This window comes from Sylvia atricapilla, chromosome 13, assembly GCF_009819655.1.
Source record: "Sylvia atricapilla isolate bSylAtr1 chromosome 13, bSylAtr1.pri, whole genome shotgun sequence".
Lineage (NCBI taxonomy): Eukaryota > Metazoa > Chordata > Aves > Passeriformes > Sylviidae > Sylvia > Sylvia atricapilla.
The window spans coordinates 19295157-19311412 of NC_089152.1; the positions used below are offsets into that span (position 1 = coordinate 19295157).

General features: G+C 46.6%; 1 protein-coding gene and 1 long non-coding RNA gene across 3 annotated transcripts in view; one reads left to right on the top strand and one right to left on the bottom strand.

The window, feature by feature from the left end:
* HMG20A (high mobility group 20A) overlaps window positions 1-6542 on the bottom strand; it is a 39396-nt gene extending 32854 nt beyond the window's left edge. The window contains exon 1 of one of the 2 annotated variants that reach the window (XM_066328742.1): window positions 6494-6542. The gene's annotated coding sequence lies outside the window, so the exon portion shown is untranslated. The other variant, XM_066328741.1, reaches the window with a different exon arrangement.
* Window positions 6543-6706: 164 nt separating this feature from the next.
* The window catches only part of LOC136367232 (uncharacterized), a 47287-nt gene continuing 37737 nt past the window's right edge, over window positions 6707-16256 (top strand). The window contains exon 1 of the long non-coding RNA XR_010744652.1: window positions 6707-6840. This is a non-coding gene — a long non-coding RNA (uncharacterized lncRNA). The remainder of the gene's footprint in view (window positions 6841-16256) is intronic.

Below are 16256 nucleotides of genomic sequence, written 5' to 3' on the forward strand. Positions count from 1 at the left end.
TTATCTTAAGCTCAGCAAAGAGTAGCTGGAGTCCATTCTGTCATATTTCCCACATACTGAAACAGCGAGGATGTAGTTAAATATTGGTTATCTCAATTTCATTTCAGCAGCAGCATGACTCATGTGCAATAGCAGCTAAAACCCACTGCAGTAAATGCACCCCCAGCCAGCACTCTGCTCCCAAAGATTTTAGTGGGTTACCTATGATAGGTACTGACTAGATGTCAGGGCTGGAAAAAAATGTGCTCCAATATGCCTGTATTTCAGGACTTTTGGAGATTTGCTCCTCTGCTCTAGAAATTCCACAGAATTTGTGATTGAGATATTCCAAGAAGATGCTTGTATATTTGAAGAGATGGTTGCTTTAAATGGAATATCCTACTTCAGGAAGTCTTTTTTATCCTTTAGGTATCAGAAGCTTTTTTGTCAATGTCCTGGATAAGTGAAAATTCAAACAAGGCAGACTATTCTTAAAGTAAGACAGGGAAAACTGGGGCATAAGAGCAGTATCCAGGGAAAACGTTTAGAATACAAGTAAGGAAATAACAGCTGTAAAATACACTGTACTCCAAGCTTTCTTCTCTTACCTCCATGTGCCATTATCCTGCACTGGGAACACCCTCCTGGTTCCCCAGTTTTCCTGTCAGAAATGCAATGTTAGCAAACTCCAGATTTCAAAGTGTGAGAGAAGATTCACAGTTTACTGTTTCCAGTACTTTGCTCAGTGTTGATCTGTTTTCTCTCCTGTGCAGTCTCCTACTATTACCAGAACTTGTTTTGCCACAGCTCTCTCTGCACCGCTTTTCCAACATGGAGACTAACACTTTCCATATATTGCTAGGCACAGCACAACCTCAACACTAGTATGGGACACTAATTCTGTTACATCAGAAATTCAGCCTTTGATGAACACATAATTATGGCCTGAACATCAGCCAGAGATAATTAGCCTATTCTTACACAAAGTCCATCCTCCCAAAATCTCTTTCATTTCCATGACTAAATGTTTTGTCAATTACTAGATTTCAGCAAACACTACTCCAAAGTTAAGAAGAAACATACCACCTTATGTCCAAGGCTTCAAAACAGCAGCCAAGGAAATTCCAAGAGGAACAAATAGTTTATTTCTGAAGTAACAAACATAAAAATTCACAACCCCCCCAGTAATTCATGCCATACCTGAAATAAAAGGAACTACAGAACAGACACAGCTAAGTCAGACCTGCTATAACCACTTGGTTAAGACTGAGAACCCCTCCAAACAAAGCCTGGCACGTTCTACAGATGACATTTTGAAGGGCAGCTGAAAACTGTTGAATTTCTTTTGGCTGCAAACAATCCCTCAGACACCACCGTATAATTAAAGCTATGAATTTATCATCTTTTTGTATTTGAACACAATGCTAAAACAAAAGTAGACGTTTCCCCTGTTAATTCACTAAATTGCCAAGAAATCCTCTGTGTTTTGCACTTGTTAGGGGAATAAAAAATGGAAAAAAGGATCCAGAAATAAATACTGTCAGTCTTAAGCCTCTTGAAGTCAACTAATAACCAACACTTTGACTACCCTCATTCTCTTATGCACTTGACACATTTTTATTGCCAGATAAAGCAACAAAGCCTTCTGCCACTCAATCTTGTGACCAAACCACCTTTTCATGCTATCACAGTATCCCGAACTGCAGGCTAAGGCTGTCCACTGCTCACCTAATGACTTATCCCAGCCACTATGCACAAAAGGCACGCTCCAATGTCTTAGATTTACATCCCCTTTTACAGGAAGAAACAGTATAAACAATCCAAGGCATAAGAATTTCGGAAGCAGTGAAATATAAGTTTTATTTTGCAATTCACAGTACGTCAGGTAAGATATATGCTCCGAAAAACTGAAGTCAGTTAGTCAAAGCCAACTCTTGCCACAGCCTCCTGCAAAACAGTGCAGGATTATTTGTTTCTAGGATTAAAATCATTAATAATATTGGAAGACAAGATAGCACAGCTTCTTTTTTAATATTTACTATTAAAACACTCTAGCCAATAATATTCCTAATGCTTCTGAAAGATAGGGTTTTCTCCAAGTACATCAGAACTTCTAAAAGTAAGGTCAAGGAACAAGGAAGATTTCCTAATAGATATAGAACTTGGAAGAAATTCAGGCATTCTACAGTTAAGTGGTTTTGGTTCCCTGTAACACAGAATGAAGGTTTCTCCCAAATAAACACAGTCACTCAAAAGTAGCTGTAGCTGCAATTCATCACAAACTGTCCTTGTCAGACTGGTATGAAGCAGACCTTCAGAAACCAAATGTCAGCCTCAGCTTTGAACAATTCAAGTTATTCCTTTAGTAAGAATTAATTCCCTGTGGGACTAATGTGCATGCAAACAGCTTTAACATATACATCCCAATAACCCCATTATGCAAGAGATTAAAACAGACTAGTCTGGTAATAAAACGCTTATCACCAGACCAGTCCCACTGGCAGTGACATTGGCAGTGCATGCACAGACTCAGATCTGCCTCTTCTGCCCTCAGAATTCAAGGTCCAGTATCAGACTAGAGGTTTGCACCACAGAATGACAGAATGTGCTGCTTTGGAAGGCACCCACAAAGACCACTGAGACCAGCTCCCAGTAATGACTATCAGCTGCCACCAGAGCCAACAGCAGTGCTTCTGATGCCACTGGACAGGAAAAAGCCACTCCTGGAGTCAGACAATATGGCCAACATTGTGGAGCCTGACCTACAGCAATAAAGCTTTAACTACCACTTGACTGTGTATTTCAAATATATATCACTAATAAATGCTTTAGCTACCATTTGGCTGTGTATTCAAATAGCCACCAACTAGCCTTACCAGCTTTCATAAACCAATCCCCTGAAAAAGACAGTGGTTTCTGAAAACAAGCTACACTTAGTAATTCATATCTTGTGAACAGTTAGTGTTGAGGTGTTTTTATTGATCACTCTTCTTGTCTTAAAAATAGCAGAACTTTAACAGCTCCCATGAACGTAAGAAACATTTCCCATCTCTTTCTAAGGGAAATCATGGAAGTAAAAAAACAAAATAGCTAGAAAGCAACTTTGTTTTGGGATTCCCGAGCCAATTACATATAGATTGAAACAGCATTTTATTAAAGGTATATGAACAACTAGAAAAAAACCCACAACCTTTCTGCATGTACCTACTGTCCTCAAAATTGCAAAGGTGTGTTCCCTTGGGCCACCCACCTCTCCCACAGATGACCATCAAGAGAGTCTTCTCTATTTTAAGTGCAGCCTCTTCACCTGTGCTCTAACAACTCCTCACTGCACATGCCACAACACCTAAAAAAACCAAGCACAGCTCTCTATGCACTGCAGCAATGGTGAGCAGGAACACTTAAATTTTTCACCCATAGCCTAGAAAGGGCAGGAAGTACAGCAAGAAGTCAGAAACTTGTATGAGAAAACTCTCACTGAAGAACTGGTCCTAAAACACTTCCTATTTAGTCAAGGAGAAGCAACTGGCATGGAAGGCTGAGGGGATACACCCCGCTAACCCGGGTACTGAGTGGCCCTCTATGCAGCTGCAGCGGGAACAGAGGCACTAGCAAAGGCTCCCGAGTTAACCCCGAGGAGCACAACTCTGTCCACTCCTGCGCTCTGACGCTCCAGAGTAACACCGTACAGGCAAAAGCAGAGCTCCCAGGGGCGCTGGCATGTGGCAGCCCAGCAGCACGGAGAAACCAGCACCTCCCCTCAGCTCTGGGGCAGGAGAAGCACAGGAAGCCTTGGCTGGGCCAGGGAAGATGCCCTGCAAGAGCAGAGGGTGCAAAACACTGAGAATCTCTCTCCTTGTGGTCACCTTATTGCAAAGCACCAGAAATTGTTACAGTCACCTTCCAACAGCCAGGAACACACAGGAGCTGGGCACAAGGCTCAGGGACTAAAGGAACCTCACTAAGGAACACAATTCTCTTCTCCCTTTTCTGAGCCATGAAAGTTATCACCAGTACCCCCTGGTGCCCCACCACTGGCAACCAAAGGAACAAATATTCCACTTATAACCAAGACACTGTGGTCAGATAACACAAGCTCTCGTTTTTCCTTTTTGAAAACTGCTGGGATTCCTATATAAAAGTCAACTTAGGATTTTAAAGACTAATCCAAATAGTCTGTTTTAGACACCATTTCTAAGCCAAACTTCTCAACTTCTATTTCAAGACATGCCAGATTTCTAAGGACAAGGAAAAATAATTATCACTTTCCCTCAATTTCCTGAACTCTGAAGTTACAGTATTTGCCACCAAGTGATATAGTTCTAGAAATACTGAATATCTCATTCCTTCTAACAGGCATATGATACAGGTGTGAGCAAAGGTTGTACCTACATGTGGCCAGGATTAAAAATGAAAACATAGGGGGAAAAGAAATATCTTTGTTTTCATCAGCAGTTTATGTTTCAATTCTTAAGAAGAATGATCACTTCAGAATAACATACATGTGCTACAAAAGTGGTCAAGGGGGGTCACACACAAGGCAAATCAAAAATCTACATTTTCTGCAGCTTTAAGAAAAAAATGGCTTTTAACTACTGCCTATTTCATTTCTGTCTCATCCTCTCTCAATTTCTACGTCTGAGTATGTTTTATAATGCATATATCGGGACAGTACTACCTGTATATAACTGATAAAGCAATGCATTTACAAACATGGGAGATGCACGATAAAAAGTGTTCTTTACTGACAGGAATGGGCAGCCAAAGAAGTTGGAGGCCACCACTCGAGCGAGCAGGAGCTGTTGTATTTCCATTTGCCCTGCCCATCCTCCCCGCTCCAGCGCTGGTTTTCCAGAGGCCGGGAATGAATGGCGCCTCGCCCCGCACGTGGCCCCGCTGCCCTCATCCCCACGGCCCCGCTGCCCTCATCCCCACGGCCCGGGCTGCCCTCATCCCCACGGCCCCGCTGCCCTCATCCCCACGGCCCCGCTGCCCTCATCCCACGGCCCCGCTGCCCTCATCCCCACGGCCCCGCTGCCCTCATCCCCACGGCCCGGGCTGCCCTCATCCCCACGGCCCGGGCTGCCCTCATCCCCACGGCCCCGCTGCCCTCATCCCACGGCCCCGCTGCCCTCATCCCACGGCCCCGCTGCCCTCATCCCCACGGCCCCGCTGCCCTCATCCCCACGGCCCGGGCTGCCCTCATCCCACGGCCCCGCTGCCCTCATCCCCACGGCCCCGCTGCCCTCATCCCCACGGCCCGGGCTGCCCTCATCCCCACGGCCCGGGCTGCCCTCATCCCCACGGCCCCGCTGCCCTCATCCCACGGCCCCGCTGCCCTCATCCCCACGGCCCGGGCTGCCCTCATCCCACGGCCCCGCTGCCCTCATCCCCACGGCCCCGCTGCCCTCATCCCCACGGCCCCGCTGCCCTCATCCCCACGGCCCCGCTGCCCTCATCCCCACGGCCCCGCTGCCCTCATCCCACGGCCCCGCTGCCCTCATCCCCACGGCCCCGCTGCCCTCATCCCACGGCCCCGCTGCCCTCATCCCCACGGCCCCGCTGCCCTCATCCCACGGCCCCGCTGCCCTCATCCCACGGCCCCGCTGCCCTCATCCCCACGGCCCGGGCTGCCCTCATCCCACGGCCCGGGCTGCCCTCATCCCACGGCCCCGCTGCCCTCATCCCACGGCCCCGCTGCCCTCATCCCACGGCCCCGCTGCCCTCATCCCCACGGCCCGGGCTGCCCTCATCCCCACGGCCCCGCTGCCCTCATCCCCACGGCCCCGCTGCCCTCATCCCCACGGCCCCGCTGCCCTCATCCCCACGGCCCGGGCTGCCTCTGGCCACCGCCAAATCCGAGACTTGGCTCCCCAGCAACGGGGCACTGAATGTGGAAATCGGGACAGCGGTACCAGACAGCCACACTCGGATAAATTACCAGCCTGACAGGGGGACGTTACACAGATCTACAGAAAGGACAAATACATAGAACTAAGGAGCCATGAAATATCGCTTTAGGGGAACCGTAGAAGGATATATAATGGAGAACAGCGAAAGCCAAGCACTCAGACCCTCATGCGGTTCTTCCCCCTCACCCCCCCTGGCTCCGGTGGCTCCCCTAGCCCCTCACGGGCAGCACCCACAGCCGCCCTCCGACTCCCGAGGAGTGGCGGGGCCCGCGGCCGTCCCCACTGACCTGCCGGCGGCGGCTCCCGCGCAGGGCCGGGGTCGCCGGGGGCGCCGCGTCCCCTCAGCCCGCGCAGCCGCCGCGCCTCCCGCACGCGCAGTGCGCGCCACAACCGGCCTGCTCGGATCTCTCCGCTCCCGCCTCAGCGGGACCGCCCCCCTTCCCCCGAGCAGCGCCTCGGGAGACGGCCCGGCCGAGCCGGGAGCACGCCCGGCTCAGCACCCACCGTCCCGCTCCGCTCAGCGGCCCAGCGCGGGGCTGGAGGTCAAAACACGCAGAGGGACTACTTCACCACCGCAGGCGGAAGCACACACTTACACACACGGTGGATCGATCTGCCGGAACGCTTTTAAATGTCCGCGAGCGATGCACGCCGGGAGTTGTAGTCCTCTCGCGGCGGTTTCCCCGGTAGCCCAAGGGCCTCGCGCCGCCCTGTGGTCTGGCCACGCCCCCTGGCCTCCCGCAGCCAATGGGCAAACGAGGGGCGGGGCTTCCTGCGGCGGTGCGCGCGCGGGGGCGGCGCCCGGAGTTGGTTGTTGCGCGCGGGCGCGGCGGTGGCAGCCCCGTCCCGGGAGCCGCGTCCTCACGGGGCCCGGCGGGAACGGGAGCCCCAGCCCGCACGGAGCCTCCTGGCCGCGGGCGGCGCCGCGGGGCTGGGCAGCCCCTGCCAGGTGAGGGGCGAGAGGGGGTGACGGCCCCTCGCGCCGTGAGGAGGGGCCGGGGGGCGGCGGCGGTCAGTTTTCCTCAGCGGGGCCGCGGGCGGGGGCAGCCAGAGGGCTCCGGCGGGGCGCAGCCGCCGCCCGCCCGTCACTGCCTCCCCTCGGGCGCCCCCGGCTCCCCTCGCCCGCCGCGGTCCCGGTCGCAGCGGAGCCCGTGTGGCGCCGGCAGCCGCTGCGGGGCCGTGCGGCGCCCTGGCCCCCGGCGGCGGCGCGGGGCCCCGGTGCTCGGCGGGCGCTGCCCCAGCCCGCGGCCGGGAGCGGCCGGCGCCATCCCGCGCCCCGTGTGCAGCGCCTGGCACCTTCGAGGAATTGCCCGGGATAAAGCCCGGTGGGTGCCGGGTGGATGCTGTTCCTGCCGGGGCTCTGTCCCTGCTCTGTCATTATTGCCGATTACTGCCTTGAAAGGCTTTACGTGTTGCCGTGTGCGTGTGTAGCTGCATTGCATCCTGTCGGTCCCGGGTCGGTCTGTTTGCCAGTTTTTATTGCGGGTGAAGTTGGGGCTGGGCGAGCTGAATTGGCGCTGGGACAGCAAGGGAAACAATGTGAGTACCTCGCCCTGGTGTGTTGCTTGTGGAGCGACTGATAGCTGATGCAGAAGGGCCGGGCTGCTCCGAGGTGAGCACAGGGGACAGGGGGAACGTAGTCTGCTGGATCTCTGACCTCCAATTTAGTAGGGATTCTTTCTCAGAGAACATAGTTTCTGTTTACTTTAGGTCTTTGCCATTTACTTTTGTAGAGCTCATTCTTCTTTAATCACTTCGTAAGTGCCTCCAAAGTTTTCTCTCTTACTTGCTGTGGCTTAAAGGCTGTCTGATGTCTGCTAAAACACTTTATTCCCGGATATTTACGGAAAAAATAATATGCGGAGATATATGGGCAGGAAGGAAAGAACACGCAATTGTTTTAGCAACCAAGAGTTTATGGAATTCCAATGATTAGGTTCTGTAGTCAGAAAGCTTACTTTAACTTGTTTGAAATTGCCAGCTGATCAACTACCTTTGTGATAAACTGGATGTCCTTCCTTTTGTGACTTTTGTTTGCCTTACAACCTCCTCTAGACTATCTGAATCCAGGGTTGTAGCAAGAGCAGCAAGTACTTGTGGAGATGTTGTTTGGATTTGTTAAGCTCTTAGTCTAGTTCCATACGGATTTTAAAAGGTTGTGTCTATAAAGTAACTAAGATGTTTTATCCAGATGAAGCATCTTCCTAGAGGAGTTACTGCTCTGTGTGTTTTCAGGGAAATGTCGTTTTGTTCTTTAAAATGCAGAACTATGCAAGAAGGAATTACCAATTTGTCCATGAGTAACTTTCCATGATTAAGTTTATGTATTCATTTCTTGATGACTTTACCTTATTGCTAGGAAATCCCATGTAGATAACTTAACTCACAGACTTCCTAAAGTGCCTTTTTGGACAGATGGCTTTGACTCAATTACACCTTCCTCAGCTGAAGGTGAAGCGCTGGCAGGTAGGGTGTGATTCCTGAGCCTGGGCAGGAGGGACCAGTGCAGAAGAAGGAGCCAGCAGACTTTGCTGCCTGGCCTGGCTGCAGGTAGGCACTTTCACCCAGCTGCCGTTCATAGTGGATGCAATGTTTGCATTTCCTACTGCTTTGGAGCATACAGTTAGTTTGAAGGAACAGCATTTCCTACCTACCTTCAAGTCTTATGGTGGTTTTATTGAAAGAGGGAGCAAAGAGTCAAAATATTATTTCAACCTCTTGGGTGATATGTGCTTCTGACTTTTCAACTCTTTGAAAAATCCATTTCCAGCCATGTTTATTAACATATGTATTCTTTCCTGCTTACCTTCCAAGTAAAGGAATTGGTTGGCATCAGTCATTTAAGGAAAAATAAAGGGGGGATACTATTTGGCTAAATGACTCCAAAACGTTGATTTTTTTTTTTTTTTTCCTAACCAGGGTAGTAAAATATTAGGATAACTGTTATAATCTATTGATTAGGGTCACAGACATTGACAATTACTGTTAGCCTTCTGTGTTGTGCTAGGAAAAACATGTATGTGAAAAGCTTACACTAAGTTAACAAGTTGTAACATGTTTTCTTGACCTTGTTTCTGAATTTACACTCCTGTGTGTCTCCTTTCCTTTTCCCTTTTCCTCTTTAGTCTTTGCTCTTGGGCTCCCTTTTCCCTCCAGCTGCCCCTCCTCTCGTTTTAGGGTCGCACTCTCCCATCCCTGCTAGTGGCCCGTGTTTTCTGTGCCCTTTTCTCTGAAGGGATCTGGTGCTTTCCTCCTTGTCACCGCTTCTCTTGTTCCGATTGCTTTCTGATGAGGTTGGCTTTCAGGCGGTGTTAATTGTCCTTTCTCCGTTTTGTTGTTTTGTTATTTTGTGTGTGTGTGATGCTGTTGGAGCCTCTCCTGCCCTGAGAGCCCCAAAGTTCCCCCTGGGATTGCCGGGCAGGGCTCCGAGGGCAGGCTGTGCCAGCTCCACACTGCTCCACTTCTGTGCTGCTGCAGCTCCCCAGGAATCCTGCCCGGGAATCCATCCTGCCCAGGAATCCTGCCCGGGAATCAATCCTGCCCAGGAATCCTGCCCGGGAATCAATCCTGCCCAGGAATCCTGCCCGGGAATCAATCCTGCCCAGGAATCCTGCCCGGCTGCTCCCTCCCGTGCACTCGGTGTGTCACAGCTGACATTTGGGTACGGGCAGGGCATTGACATGCAAATGCCTCGGCTGTGATGAGGAAGGAGATGATGCTGCTCCGGTGGAAAGCACTGAGAAGGTTGTGGAATACCTGCGGTGTGAAAGGAGATGGTCAAGGAAACACCTGACAGGGAAATTGGAAATGTAACTTTCTTATCTTTCTGCTATTAACGCCTCCAGATGTTTTTAACTTACTTTGAGTACAAAAATAATAATCTGTAGGACATGTTTTGGTTTAGTAGTTGAAGCAAAGTTCAGAGAGGGCATGTCAAGTTATTTGCAGCCATATGTCGAATTTACTGGCTGTTAGTGGCAGCCAAAAATCACCAGTGAGGGAAATTCCACTCTCAGTGTAAGTAAAGTCCCATGGGTTTTGGAGAAGGAGACGTGAAGCCCCAGACCCACGGGAGAAGGCTTTGGATTCTCCATGTTGGTACGTGGAGGGGTGGATGGAGCACGTTCTGTGAGTCTATCACACAGGCTGGTGCAGGGACCTTGTCTGCAGAGCCTTCCTTGGCATTACCAGTCTTCCCACCCTCCTGTGCTCCCACACACAGCCTCTGTGGAAGGACCAGAAGTTGCACTGGGATTTACATTGGCCTAAGGCTGAAATACTTCCATTGTTTCATATGGATCAGCACAATAATGCAGAATTTCCATTACCATCCAGTTTTAAATCTAGAGTGGAAAAATACAGGCTGCAAACTGGAGTAAGAGTTGCTGGTTGACTTTCACTCTTTTAAGGCAGAGTAAAGTGGAGCAAGTCAACAGTGTAGACTGAGGAAAATGTGACAGCTTTAGAATTTCTGCGACATCAGTGACAAGGATAAATGACTTGTTTTTACTTGGTACAATTTCTGACCAGTTGTCCAATGTTTGAGCTCCAATTTCCATAAATTGTGGTTTAGCGCTGTGGGCTCTGTGTTCTCCAAATCATAAGCAGAAATTATCAACTGTGTAAGAAATTTTCAGTTTTCCTTTTGCCTGAGATGGATAAGTAGCTGAGTGACTCAAGCAATTTCTTTCCCCTTATCTCTTTAAGTGGACTGAGTTGATTTGAGATTGCCTGATAGTGCAAAATAGGGATAGAGAAGAACTACACAGTGGGTGTAACTCTGAGGTCACCTTCTGTGAATTGAATTTCTTTTGGGACCCCATAAGCTATTACAAAAGTTACTATGTTAACTCACCAAGTTACAAAATGATTTTACCGCGAATGTTTTTGAGCTTGTCTGTTCAAATGACAACAAGAACAACAGGATTTCAGAACCCCTGGGATCCTCATTCATCATTTATCTCCTCCTAGTAATCACATATTGCTGTGCAGGATGAGGACAAACTCAGTTTCAAACCATACCACTTAGAGAAGTGCTTTGTAATCAATCTGGAATGGATTTCCTTTTTTAAGTCTTTGATTCTGGGGAAATGGGGGGAAAAAAGTATTTTATCCACCTAAAGTGCAAAAAAAAATATTATCTGGGAAAGGCATTTAAAAATCTTTCAATTTGTAGACTTTGCCCACATTTTCCTTATTACTATATTTCAGTTAAAAAGCTTTATATGTGCTTAAACATAAATGCTGAAAAATGCTCAACTGTCTTAATGCAGTCACTGTTGACTGCAGGAGACATTTTTAGCAAAGTTTTTGAAATCACAGTAAACAAATGGATAAAAATCATGCCAGGCTAAACATTGTAGGCTTCTAGCAATACTCGTTTTAGTAACATCTTGTCTGAGATGCCAGTTCAGTGTGGTGCTAAAAAGTAAGATCACTGACTTGATAAAGTTACTGCTATTTCAGAAAATACTGCTACTAGCAGAGAATTTGCCAAAGCAACATTATTGGTGTTCAAGCAGATTTGGGTTTTTTTGTATTGTTGGCTAGAGGTTCTGTAGGAAGCTGTTTAGTGTTCACAGTTTGACCTTCCATGTTTTTGTAAAACTGATCTCAATCCTAAAATGTTCCCACTTGGATGCATGCCTGTATTTACACAGGGCTCTCTACAAAGCTCCCCAGAGGAGGAAGACAGTCTGAAATACAGGAGATGTAAATTCTGCATGTATATATTTATATCCAGTCTGCCAGCTCCGAGGGTCTTGCTGTCAGAAAAGCCTTCAAACACATTTAAAAGACATTTAAATCTTACACTATAAACGTGAACAAATATAGACATCCTTCCACACTGACTTCATGTATATTCCCTCTCAGCATAAGTCTCTGTACATATCACAGATGCTCTTATTGTTGTCTCAGCTGCCAAATTTCCTCATAGTGAGTATCATTGTTCTGCTTTTATACTCGTTGGTGTCCTTTCTGGGGGCTTTTGTGATGCAGCAAGAAGAAGGAAGAATAGTTTTAAAAACGTGTAATCGTCCCCCAAATTGGCCAGGAAATTCAGAAGCCTGTGTGTCTGAAAGTAATGGAGACACTTCAAATTTCAGTGCCTCTGGAGCTGAAGCTGTCCTTGGGTAACTGTTAAGTCTTTTAGCACCTTTTTTTTCCCCTCAGTAATGCCTTTCTCTCTGCCTTGTTTTAGCCCTGAATAGTCTTCTGCGGAGTGCCCTTTAAGCCTGTTTGGCATCCTGTTAAAATCCCTGATTCCCTCTGTCAAGGCTCAGAGTTACATCAATATTGCTTTAATAAAGTTTGAAGTTTAATGCAAATATATACAAGCTTAGAGAGAATAAATATTAGCCCAGGAGTTTTCCACGGGGGAGTAAGTCATGTTGTGTAATTGTTTTTCCATTTGCTTTAAACCTTGCTAATTGTCCTTCTGGGCCTTCCTCGTCTACATTGGGTAGTTTCCCTTAAAAACAGGTTGCACAATATTCCCCAGTCTGAGACTTTTAAGTCTGTAACTATATGGTTAAGGACTGTGACTCCTGCCATTTGGAATGATCTTTGGAGGAGATAGTTTATTTAATGACTTTTGTTCTGTAAACTGTAGACATTCTCAGGTTTTAGAAGCAGGGAGACAGCTCCTAGTCGATGTCGAGAGTGGGGGACACATGAAAGCTGCCAGTGGGATCATTTACATGCTGTGATTGTGCAACAGCTTGTGGTATGTTGTAGTCAACGGAAGAATTCACTGAACTTGGTGTTAATCACACATCCAATGCAAAAATGCTGTTTTAGAGCTTTATATATGTTAAATTGTATTTTCACACTGTGATTTTATTTTTTTAATTTGGACTATCAGATTATTACCAAGGAGTCTCAACCCTCCTCTGCTCCTAATGAAGCTGTCAATAACATACCTTTCAATTTTAGCAACAAAAATTTGAAGTGTCATTGCAGGCCTTGAAGTGAGGCAGGTTCAGATTTAAAGGACAGTTTTGGCTAGACAAGATTGCTCGGGAAGCGCAGAAAGTGAAGGCGTGTTAGGGCAAAGCTCACCGAGGCTCCCGTGCCTCTGAATTTTGCCTGGTAAGTATTTCCTGTGCAGCAAAGGCAGCAGCATCCTTGGGAGAGAAGATGTCAGTAGAAGCAGCGCTCAGAGCTTCCCTGTGTTTTATTTACCCCGCGAGCTGTGGCTGTTCCAGCTGCCATATCCCAGTTGGTGTCTTGCTCCAGGAACCTGTTGGCAGCACGGTGCTGGGCTGTGAACTCACTTCTCTTCTCAGAGCAGCAGCAAATCTCTACCAGAGGTGCTTGGTTCTTTCAGGGTTGTTCAGTTACTGGTGCATCAGGAGGAATGTTGCACTCTGGTACATAAAGTACCTGTTTTTAGCAGCTGATAACAGAGACACTGTTAGTAACAGTTGCCATGAAAAACTCCTGCGACAGCATTAAGGTGAGGTTGCAGATTGGTTTAGATGGAGATTCCTCAACCTCACTGGAGCTTTGGTCATGGTGAGTTCTCCCTTGTTCTGCATAATTCTCTGTTGTTCTGCTTGTTGGAGTGTGGGAGGTGTTTGATTGTTTGTTGCTTTCAAAGAGAGAAGCTGAATCAAGTTCCTTTCTGATGGTTATTGCCATCAGCATCACAAGGGGATTCAGTAAATACATTCTTTACGTACACAATTGCAGATCATACTGGATTGCATAATGCTGTAAACAGAAAGAAGTAGTGCATTAAAAAAGGTGCCCAGTTCTCACCCTTGGCTTTTTTTTTTTTTTTTTTTTCCCCACAAGGCTGTAATTTTTCTCTGTAGTATGTAATAGTGATAACATTGCAGGCTTTTTTCCTACTGTGTCCTTTGCAAATTGACTTCGTTGCTTATGGTTGTACATTATCTTTGTTTATCAGTGTAAATCAACAGTGCTATTCCTGAACGATGGAGATAGCAACAGACAGACCTTTTGAAGCCAGATTTGCAGAGTGAGAAACAGAGTTGTTGAGAAACATGGTGGAAAAGATAACCAGCACAGGTTATCGAGGAGTTCTGCTCAGTCCCCCACAGGGGAGAATGGATATGCCCTGGTGTGATGGAATTGTCTAAAACATTCCTACACAACTGCTGGGGCAGCTGGAAGGTTCATGCATGCACTAATAATTCTTAGGAAAAATAGCAGTAAACAGGTGATAGAGCAAAGCCAACAGCATTTGAATAAGTGGAAATTAGATTTAATGTATCAAATGTTACATAATTGGGTTTTCCCCCTGGAGTTCAGTTTCTGCAGTTCTTTGCATATTAAATATTGGTCTGTCTACACAGAAAGCTAACTTGGGGTGCTTTCATTAGAAAGTATTTAAACACCCAGATGGAATGAGATCTATAGAACACAGGGGGAAATATGAATCCATATAATGAATATTGTTGTTTTCAGCAGCAAGCATAGCTTACTGAGGGGGTTCTAAGTTCAGTCAATAGTCACTAAATTGTATTGCACAGATAACACATTGGAATTTTCATTGTGTTCTGCCGACTAAAAGAGGTGGTATACATTTTCAATCAAGTAATCACAATAGAAGTTTGAAAATATGTTGGAAAAATAAGCAGCCAGTACTCAGTTCATAACTGCAGCGATTGTGCTGGATGCAATAACTGAACTGTGGATAAAAAATTACTGAACAGGGGAAATAATTAAAAATCAGTATCAGTTTCCAAACCAAGGTAAGCTCTGCTTTTCCAACAATGATACCATTGTCATCAGTGTAGACACTGTAAAGAAGCACAGTCCCGTCCCCGTCCTCAGTCTGTCTACAGCAGATGGATGTGGCTTCTTGAGTTTCTCTTGCTGATAATGAGTGAATGATTGTCCATTCAAGCTGGTGTTTTAAATGAAAGGCTAAAAACTTTGTTTCTTTCCTACTGTGAATGTGAGGCAAGAGCTGGGTTTTTTTGTATTTTTTCAACTGCCAGTTTACAAATGTGCGTAGCTTAGGGTATTTTAAAATCCATAGATTTCAGCTATTTATATTAAATTGACTTTGCCACATGGGTCAAGGTTTCTTTTCCATCACTATTTTTCCATGACTTCTTGGAGTAATTGTTCGGCAAGCAAGATTAACGTGTATCAGACATACAAATGTTCATTGGATGATGCACTGTGAAATATCTGCCCCATCTGCATAATCTGCTACAAAGTTCTGAAAAAGGACAGCCAGAAGACAGCTCAAAGCCTGGGCAGCTCCTGGATCCTTCCTGGGATCAGTGAGAGGGGATTTGCTGTCTCTGAGGTGCACCTGCAATCATCAGCCTGCACCTGAAAGTGTTTCTTGAACATTCTTGTTGCTTTCTTGGCAATGGGTGTGTGATGGAGCTTAGAAAGGAGAGCTGTCCCACCACACTAAAGACACTCTGCTCATTGATTTGAGAGATGAACTAGTCTCAAGTTCTATTCTGAGAGCTTAAAAAATAGGAGACTGGACAGTCATCTCTTGCTGAGACTCCTTCCTCAGGCTGATAAGGAGCACATTCCAGAAACCACAGGAGCTGCTCACTTCCATGGTCTTTGGGTGCACATGGCAGCTGCGTTTAGGAACAGAATATACAGAGGACAAAAGGGATATCAATCTTGAAGTTCATTGTTCTGCACCTGAAAACTCAGCAATCTGGCCTTTAGGTAAGGAAAAAATGTTGAAATAGAGGTCTGCCTTCTTTATTTTTACTGTGAGACGGGAAAGTGAAGGCATCTCATGATGAAGACAAGTCTCTCTCTGAATGCTGCTTTGCTAATTGGCAAACCCCCCTGTGTCTGCACTGCTTCACAGCGTGTGCTGGGACCTGGGATAAACATTTCCTTTTGGAAAAGCTGTACACAATGTGCAGAGAGAGGGAACATGGTCTCTTCTGCCTCTCTGAGATGGGTTGGGATAAATATGTTGTTTTGAAAGGGTTTTTTCATATTTTTCAGATGAGCAACTCTCTTGAGCTTTGTCCTTGTTATTACATAACATTTAAGTTTTTTAATTCTGAGCATGGCCACAAGTTTTTATTTTGCATTCATAAATTATTTGCTGCCTGTAGCCGTGTAAAAATGGATATATTTCCCTGTATTCTAGCTCTGTGACATCTCTAAGCCCCCACAGTTTGTTTGGGAGCCCTAACTCTGCAGTGTTTTGAGTAGGAAATATTTTCTTTAATACTTACAGAATTCAAAATCATTAGAATTTTCTGTTTAAAATTATGGCTTTCTGAAGGAACTTTGGCACAAACAGTGTGGAAGCTGTTAGATTTTGGAACTTGTATTCAAATTGCTCATTTTCTCTGCTTTTTTTCTTTCACCTCACAATTAAAGGCTGGTGGACAAAGC